We start from the raw sequence: 9,183 nt of genomic DNA on the forward strand, positions 1-9,183 counted from the left end.
TATTTATAGAAGTTAGTTGGGATGTTCTTCTATGTTTCTTAGCCATGTGAGATTGTTTTGTTCTCATATTTTTACTCTTTAGACTTTTGGGATGATCTTCTATGTTTCTTAGCCATGTGAGATTGTTTTTAAAAAAAAATTAAACCAAACAATATCATTTTGTTATGATTTTTTAGCCCCAAATTTATTTTTAATTATAGTTATATAATTATATTTATATTTAATATGTTTTACCTTAAATATTATATTGTAGTTAATTTGAATCATTTTATTTCACTTGATTTTATGATTTTTAACTTATATATATTATGATTTGCTTTGAATATGACTTGTGATATAAAAAATTATTTTTTATTAAATATTTTTGGTATTTTTATTTAATTTTTTAAATAATTATGACGTCGTCCAGTTCTTCCGACCGGTCGGACCGTTTTGACCGGTTAAACCAGTGAACCGATAACATGGCCGATTCGCTAACGAGTCCAGTTCTGAAAACCATGCTTATTGCAAATGGAAACCAAAAGTGGACAAATCATTCGTACCACCATTAAGCTTATTAACAACCATAGTGGAATCTGATTAAATAACCACTTGAGACCATTGGTTCTCGACCGCAAATTTCAATCCAACAATAACATCGTGAATATCGGCAAGACCTGCTTTCCTACGAGACAGAGATGTCATAACCATACCTCCTAGAAGTAACCCAACAACACTATGAGTTACGGCTCCAACTGCGGCGTTAATGGCGGTGTTGATGTTGCAGTGTTTGTTGAAGGCTAGTGAAAAGTCAACTTGTACAGGCATCAAGGCTGTGGAGCTTGGTGCATTATTATGTGTCCAATCGTAAGGTATATTACTTGATTTTCACATGAAAATATATAAGATTTTCTAATAGGATTTATGTAAACCTAGGTTTTTCGATCTTAAGAGTTGGTTTTTAGGGACATTCTTCTTAAAGATTTTTCAAAATAAATGTTCAAATATTTTATTATCACTTTTAAAATTCATAGAATAACAATTATTCTTTTAATAATTTAATTTGCTTGATTCATGCATATTATTTTTATTGTAAAAAGAAAAAAAGGACTCCATTCATATCATAAAGATTAGATCCAATTTATGGGTTAACTTATTATTTTATTTAATCATTGATATTTAATTTATTAATTAAGATTAGATACTACAATATTAATAATTTATTTTTCTAATATAATTTTGTTCAAATTGTACCAAATAATCAAGTACACGACAAATTTGATTTGGTCCCAATGTGCTGACATGGCTTTCTATACAGATATATAACAAGTGTGGCATGACGTTATCGTGGTTTAGGGCGGAAAAGGGAAGAACTTTTGTTTTTTTTTTCTGGTGTTTGGGGGGAAAACTTGTAAAAAAGTTAAAAATGGTAGAAAATTTTCATTTTAGGAGGAATGGCGCCAACATCCTCCCAACCCCAAATCAGTGTTCCCGCCTTATTTGCTTCTTTCCTTTATTTGTTTATAATGTCAAGTGTTCTTCCTCCTATCTTTATCTTCAGTAAATACAGTGAAAGAAGGTAAACAGTGTCTGGAGCACAGATTTGAAGATCCAACAGCCGTCTCCTCTTCAGATCATGGGATCTGTGGCTCTTTTAGATTCTAACAATTCTTCTTCAGGTTAATTCTTTTTCTGCTTAACCTTTTGTTTTATGTTTTCCAGACTGAATTATTGAATCTTTATATTCAGTTCCGAGTGTTAAATTTTGATTAGCCTTTTCCAAAGGGAAAAGAAAAGGGAAGGGGGCTGGGCCCATATACATCAATGGGTTATTATTATTATATTTCGTCGGATTTATTTTTATGTATAAGAGAGAAGAGACTGTAGACTTACAGCCAGAGACAGGCCATCTGATCTAGGCTTAAGCCAATCAGGTGACGGCTGGTTGTTTTTTAGTTTCATGTTCAATAAAAATCTCTATTTATTTTGTTTTGTGATTTACATCCTTGTTACTGAAGATAACGGCATAGATATGAAGTTTCAAGTTCTGTTGTTCTAGAGTATGGGTTCTTTCTGTTATTTTAAAGGATTTTCTCGTTTCTGCATGTTGGTTGATTTAATTACTCGCTTTATTTTAAACCTTCATGCAGTTTGTTTTATTTTAATGGGCTATTCCGCGTGATCTTTTTGGTGTATTGATATTTGTGACTTTATTTTTTTTTTCTTTTTGAAGCATTGATTTGACTAACCTGTTTCACTAGATTTGTGTATTTGTAGTTTTCTGTGTGATTTCAAGTTTCTACTTAGTTGGTCCTTAATTTCTTAGCAAAACAAGACTGTTAGACTATTATAAGTTGTATGTATACTTAAGAAGCATGCTGATACATATTGCTGTAAGAACTAAGATTTGATTTGTGAACTCAAAAATGAGATAAACTAGCTTTAATGAATCAAAGAGGAAAAGAGAAATGGAAGGAAGATCTTTTAATCTTTCATTGAAATCTGGAAAATCTGACTTTTCTACATTAATCCCTTATTTTTATTACTGTACATAAGCTACTGGTTCAGCTACTAATATCGCTCAATCAACTAGGCTCAAGTTCACACTGTTTCTTTTTTCCTTTTGCATTCAGGAATGAAGAAGAATAAGAAAGGAAAGAATACTTCTTCCACCAAGAAAGAGACGGCAACTGATAAAAAAGCTCAAAAGCGTAATACTGCTCCTGAAAATGGGGAACCAGCTTCAAAAAGGCCAAGGAGAGCTGCTGCATGTACAGATTTTAAGGAGAAATCTGCCTGCATATCTGAAAAAGATTCAATTGTTGAGACAAAGAAGGATATGGTTGTAGATGATGAAATTGTAGCTGTACGCCTGACTTGTGAAAAAGATGAGGACGACCTAACAGGAGGCTCAATGATTTGTATTGCATAATTCAGAAGGTCTTCCTCAACCTCTTGAAATGTTGGAAGTCAATGACATGTTCATAACTGGTTTGATATTGCCATTTGAAGAAATTTCTGACAAGGAAAAGGAAAAGGAAAAGACTGTTAGATGTGAAGGATTTGGACGTGTTGAGTCTTGGGGCATCTCTGGTTATGAAGATGGTTCTCCAGTGATATGGCTTTCAACCGATGTAGCTGACTACTTCTGCTGTAAACCAGGTGGCAGTTATAAAAAGTTTTATGATCATTTCTTTGAAAAAGCTCGTTCTTGTGTAGGGGTTTATAAAAAGCTTTCAAAGCCTTCTGGTGGAAATCCTGACTTAAGTCTTGATGAGTTACTTGCTGGTGTTGTTAGGTCAATGAGTGGAAGCAAGATCTTCTCTTGTGGGGCATCAATTAAGGACTTTGTCATTTCCCAGGGAGAGTTTATTTATAATCAACTGATTGGTTTGGATGAGACATCAAAAACTGACCAGGTATTTGCAGGGTTGCCTGTTCTTGCTGCTCTTAAAGAAGAAAGTAGGAAGCGTGAAAATATAGGGCAAGGAATGACATCATTTTCTGGTGGGACTCTGACTATTGGTAAAAAAGGAGAGGGAGAGAGCAAAATGGATGAGACATATTCATCTACATATACAACTGAGGAAGATGAGGATGCAAAGTTGGCAAGACTTTTGCAAGAGGAAGAATATTGGAAATCTATGAAACAGAAGAAGAATCAAGGTTCAGCCTCCATGTCAAACAAATTCTACATCAAGATCAATGAAGATGAGATTGCTAACGATTATCCTCTCCCAGCATACTACAAGAATTCTAATGAAGAAACTGACGAGCTTGTAGTTTTTGAAAGTGACATTGATGTGTGTGATCCTGAAGATCTTCCTCGAAGCATGCTTCACAACTGGTCATTTTACAACTCAGACTCAAGGTTGATTTCCTTAGAGCTTCTTCCAATGAAGCCATGTGCTGACATTGATGTTACCATCTTTGGTTCTGGGGTTATGACTGCTGATGATGGGAGTGGATTCTGTCTAGATGATGACCTTAGTCAGTCTTCTTCAGGTTCTTCAAGTGCAGTGAATGCTGATGGAATTCCAATATTTTTGAGTTCTATTAAGGAATGGATGATTGAATTTGGATCATCAATGGTTTTCATATCTATCAGGACAGACATGGCTTGGTATTGTCTTATGTTTTTTACATTAGGGTTAACCTGCTGCTATAGTTTCCACCCAACCAATGTTTTGATCTATAATGCTTTCACAGAAATAACTATAAAAGTGATAACAAAAACTTAGTTTTTTTAAATTGCCTACAAATATGCAAAATAACCAAAAAAAATTCTTCATTAAATCATTAATTTTAATCATGATGACCTTTTCTTTTTCAGGTATAGACTTGGAAAACCATCAAAGCAATATCTTCCTTGGTATGAACCAGTACTCAAAACTGCGAGGGTTGCGATAAGCATTATTACATTATTGAAGGAGCAAAGCCGAGTATCACGCCTCTCTTTCAATGATGTCATCAGGAGAGTGTCTGAGTTCAAGAAGGATAATCGTGCTTTTATATCTACTGATCCAGCATCTGTTGAGAGATATATTGTTGTGCATGGACAGATAATACTACAGCTCTTTGCAGAGTTTCCTGATGAGAAGATTAAAAAGTGTGCATTTGTGGTTGGCCTTGCCAATAAAATGGAGGAGAGACACCATACAAAGTGGTTAGTGAAGAAGAAGAAAGTTGTACACACAAGTGAACCAAATCTGAATCCACGAGCAGCCATGATGCCTGTAGTTTCTAAGAGAAAGGCTATGCAGGCAACCACGACAAGGCTTATCAACAGAATTTGGGGTGAATTCTATTCAAACTACATGCCAGAAGATTTGAAGGAGGAAGCTAGTTGTGAGGTGAAAGATGAAGATGAAAATCTGGAAGAAGAGGAAAATGAAGATGATGATGATGCTGATGTTGGTGCTGGTGCTTGTGCTGATGCTAAAGAAGATAAATCAAATTCAAAGGAGATTCAGAAGTCTCCTTCTGTATCAAGGCAATCTAGACAGTGTTCCAAGGAGGAAGTAAGATGGGATGGAGAGCCTGTAAGCAAAACAAGCTCTGGTGAGCCTCTTTATAAACAAGCCTTTGTACATGGAGAAGTAGTTGTAGTTGGAAAGGCTATATCTATTGAAGTTGATTCATATGAACTTCCTGCAATCTATTTTGTGGAGTACATGTTTGAAACATCAAAGGGAAGAAAAATGTTTCATGGACGAATGATGCAAAGAGGATCTGAAACTGTACTTGGCAATGCAGCTAATGAGAGAGAGGTGTTTCTAACAAACCATTGTGGGGATTTTGAATTGGAGGATGTGAAACAGACTGTAGTAGTAGATATTCGGGTAAGGCCTTGGGGATATCAGCATCGGAAAGATAATGCCAACTTGGACAAACTTGATAGAGTTGAAGCTGAGGAGCGGAAGAGAAAAGGGCTTCCAATGGATTATTATTGTAAAAGCTTGTATTGGCCTGAGAGGGGTGCATTCTTTAAGCTCCCCTTTGATACTTTGGGTTTAGGTTCTGGATTCTGCCATTCTTGCCAAGTTAAGGATGCTGAGAGGGACAGAGAAATGTTCACAGTGAATCCATTAAGTACAGGTTTTGTATACAAGGGAATTGAGTACTCTCTCTATGATTATGTCTATATAAGCCCACATGAATTTTCGGTAGAAAGGGCAGAGACTGAATACTTTAAGAGTGGGAGGAATATAGGCTTGAAGCCTTATGTTGTGCCAATTGCTGGAGATTATTGTCCCAAAAGGGCAGAAAAAAGTTGCAGAGGAATCCACCACCCAGATTAAGGTCAGGAGATTTTTCCGACCAGAAGACATTTCAGCTGAGAAGGCATACAATTCTGATATAAGAGGTTGGTGCTACCTTAAAATTTGATGTCAATTATAACTGCATATGGTCATATAATTTACACATTTTCCTATGGATGTTCTAATAAATTTATATGGTTTCTTTTGCAGGTCTATTATAGTGAAGAAACACATGTTTTGTTTATTGAGGCAATAGAAGGAAAATGTGAAGTTAGAAAGAAGAATGACCTTCCAGCATGCAATGATCCAGCAATCTTTCATCATATCTTCTTCTGTGATCGCATATACGATCCTTCCAAGGGATCCTTGAAGCAGGTGATTTCCTTTTGTTTCCTTTGTTGTAGTGCTTGTTGGGAATGGTACTTCTTAAATCATTTTCGTTGGAACTTTTTTTGCATGTATAAAATATTTGTACCTTTTTAACTTCCCTTGTTTTTTATTGGCATGCAGTTACCGGCTCAAATAAAACTAAGGTACTCAAATGGAATTGTGGATAATGAAATTGCATATCAAAAGAAAAAGGGAAAGGGTAAACAGGAAGAAAATGAGTTAGAAGTTGAGAAACAAAAGAAGCATCTCAGGAGAACTGCTTGGCTACGTTAGACATATTTGCAGGTTGTGGTGGTCTTTCAGAGGGGTTGCACCAATCTGGTACTGTCTACCTTTGTGTCTATTTCATCAACGTTAATCCGCTTTTTTCCAAAGCACTTTGTCCAACCTTCTGCAAAGCACTTTGTCGAACCTTCTGCTTTTACTGATGCAGGTGCATCATTAACTAAATGGGCAATTGAATATGAAGAGCCCGCTGGAGATGCATTTAAACTTAATCATCCTGAGTCTTTGGTGTTCATTAAAAACTGCAATGTGATTCTTAGGTCAGTATGGCAAGTTAACTCTCCTATTTCCCTTTTAAAATTTTAATAACTAAAAAATAAGTTGTAATACAGGGCTATTATGGAGAAGTGTGGGGATGTAGATGACTGCATCTCCACTTCTGAGGCAGCTGAATTAGCTGCATCACTTGATGAGAAAGAGATTAATAACTTGCCACTTCCTGGGCAAGTAGATTTCATCAATGGAGGTCCTCCATGCCAGGTATTAAATATTAATCTTTCCTTTGTTCTTCTAGTCTCTGGGGCAATTAATAAATGATTCACAAAGAGCGAAGCTGTCTTACTTTGCAGGGTTTCTCTGGAATGAATAGATTTAACCAAAGTACATGGAGTAAAGTACAATGTGAGATGATTTTAGCATTCTTATCATTTGTGGAATACTTCCGGCCTAGATATTTCCTCCTAGAGAATGTGAGGAACTTTGTGTCATTCAATAAAGGACAGACATTTAAGTTAACCCTGGCCTCACTTCTTGAAATGGGTTATCAGGTAGATATTCCTTGCAGCTAACAGCAATATATGTATAGTATGTGTCTTTTTTTAAGTATACAAATAAGTATGTGTGTAGTCATGTGTGATATTCTGCATTGCCTGTTTAGGTGAGGTTTGGTATTTTAGAAGCTGGAACCTACGGAGTTTCCCAGTCAAGAAAACGAGCATTCATATGGGCAGCTTCCCCTGAAGAGACAGTTCCTGAATGGCCAGAGCCAATGCATGTCTTTGCTGCTCCTGAGTTGAAAGTCACATTATCACATAATTTGCAGTATGCAGCTGCAAGAAGTACTGCAAGTGGAGCCCCTTTTCGTTCAATTACTGTAAGAGATACAATTGGTGATCTTCCAGCTGTAGGAAATGGGGCCTCTAAGACAAATTTGGAGGTAGCTAGATTGAAAACTATCTCTCTTTATTGCTTCATGCTATTAAAGTTTTATATGCATATTCAATTTACAATGTACTATTTCTGCAGTATCAAAGTGAACCCCTCTCATGGTTTCAAAAGAAAATCCGAGGAGACATGGCTGTCCTTACCGATCATATATCAAAGGAAATGAATGAGCTTAATCTGATTCGGTGTCAAAAGATTCCAAAGCGACCAGGTGCGATTGGCATGATCTTCCAGATGAGAAGGTACATCAACTACTGTTCTTTGCATCTGTTCATCAGAAATGTAATCAGAATGAAATAGTTGAACCGCTGGGTTATTGTTTCCTTAAAATTGCAGGTAAAACTTTCTACTGGACAATTGGTAGATTTAATACCCTGGTGCCTACCAAATACAGCCAAAAGGCACAATCAATGGAAAGGGTTATTTGGAAGGTTGGATTGGGAAGGGAACTTCCCAACTTCCATCACAGATCCTCAACCAATGGGCAAGGTTGGAATGTGCTTTCATCCTGAACAGGACAGGATTTTGACAGTTCGTGAATGTGGTCGGTCTCAAGTAAGTCATTCATCTTGCTAACGTTCATTGCCATTTAAGTTTTTGAAAGGCTAGAATGAAGTAGAAGACAGGTATAATTTCTAATGGGTTTTCTTGCCTTTCCTAACAGGGTTTCCCAGATGGCTACAAGTTTTCTGGTAAGATTCAAGACAAGCATAGGCAGATCGGAAATGCGGTTCCTCCTCCTTTGGCATTTGCATTGGGAAGAAAACTGAAGGAAGCATTAGACAGTAAAAAGTGTATGTAACTGCAATTTTATTTGATGGATGTAGTTGGGACTTCTACAGTTTACCAATTTGAAAATTGCATTGGGAAGGAAACTGAAGGAAGCATTAGGCAGCAAAAAGTGTATGAAATTGCAATTATAGTTGATGGATGATGTTTAGACTTCTACACTTTACCAATTTGAAAAAACACGTATGGCATAATACATTGATAAAAGTTGTGGGCAGGCTTTTGATCCCCCCCCCCCCAAAAATATATATTTGGTTACAGCATAGCATTGCTGGTGCATGGTATTCAGGGAAAAAAGTTCCTCTTAGCACATCCTGATTAGGGATAACTAAAATGGATTAGAGTTAAAATTGTTTGTGATTTGAGGTGGTGGTGATCTTAAATTGATTCGAGTTTGAATTGGTGTTGATATGAACTTGAGTTGAACTTGGAAATTTACGATATGCACTCAACCTGAAAACAATTTTAACTCGAATTGAACTTGATAATGTGATAATCGAATCCAATCTGCATCTAACTTGATATGAACCTGAACCTGAGATTAATTGGTAAATAATTGTTATTACTTGACCTAATATTAATTTGATATATAATTGACTCAACTTGTAAAGAATCCAATTTGTTATCAAATTGAACTGATATTTACTTGATTTGTATTTATACGTACGTTACAATTGATGGAGTTAGGAAATTATGAATTTCTAATACTATAATGTGACATAATACATCTTCACAAATTAGAGTGTATGATTAACTATGATAATTAAATTAATGTATTTATTTTTATGTTTATAAATGATAGCTTATAAATATT

At 35.8% G+C, this 9,183-nt stretch overlaps 1 pseudogene; it reads left to right on the forward strand.

Moving 5' to 3' along the window:
• The first annotated feature begins 1,382 nt into the window (after positions 1-1,382).
• LOC120212382 lies at positions 1,383-8,555 on the forward strand (annotated as a pseudogene).
• The last annotated feature ends 628 nt before the right edge of the window (positions 8,556-9,183 follow it).

Source organism: Hibiscus syriacus, unplaced genomic scaffold, assembly GCF_006381635.1.
Source record: "Hibiscus syriacus cultivar Baekdansim isolate YM2019G1 unplaced genomic scaffold, ASM638163v2 tig00000731_pilon, whole genome shotgun sequence".
NCBI lineage: Eukaryota > Viridiplantae > Streptophyta > Magnoliopsida > Malvales > Malvaceae > Hibiscus > Hibiscus syriacus.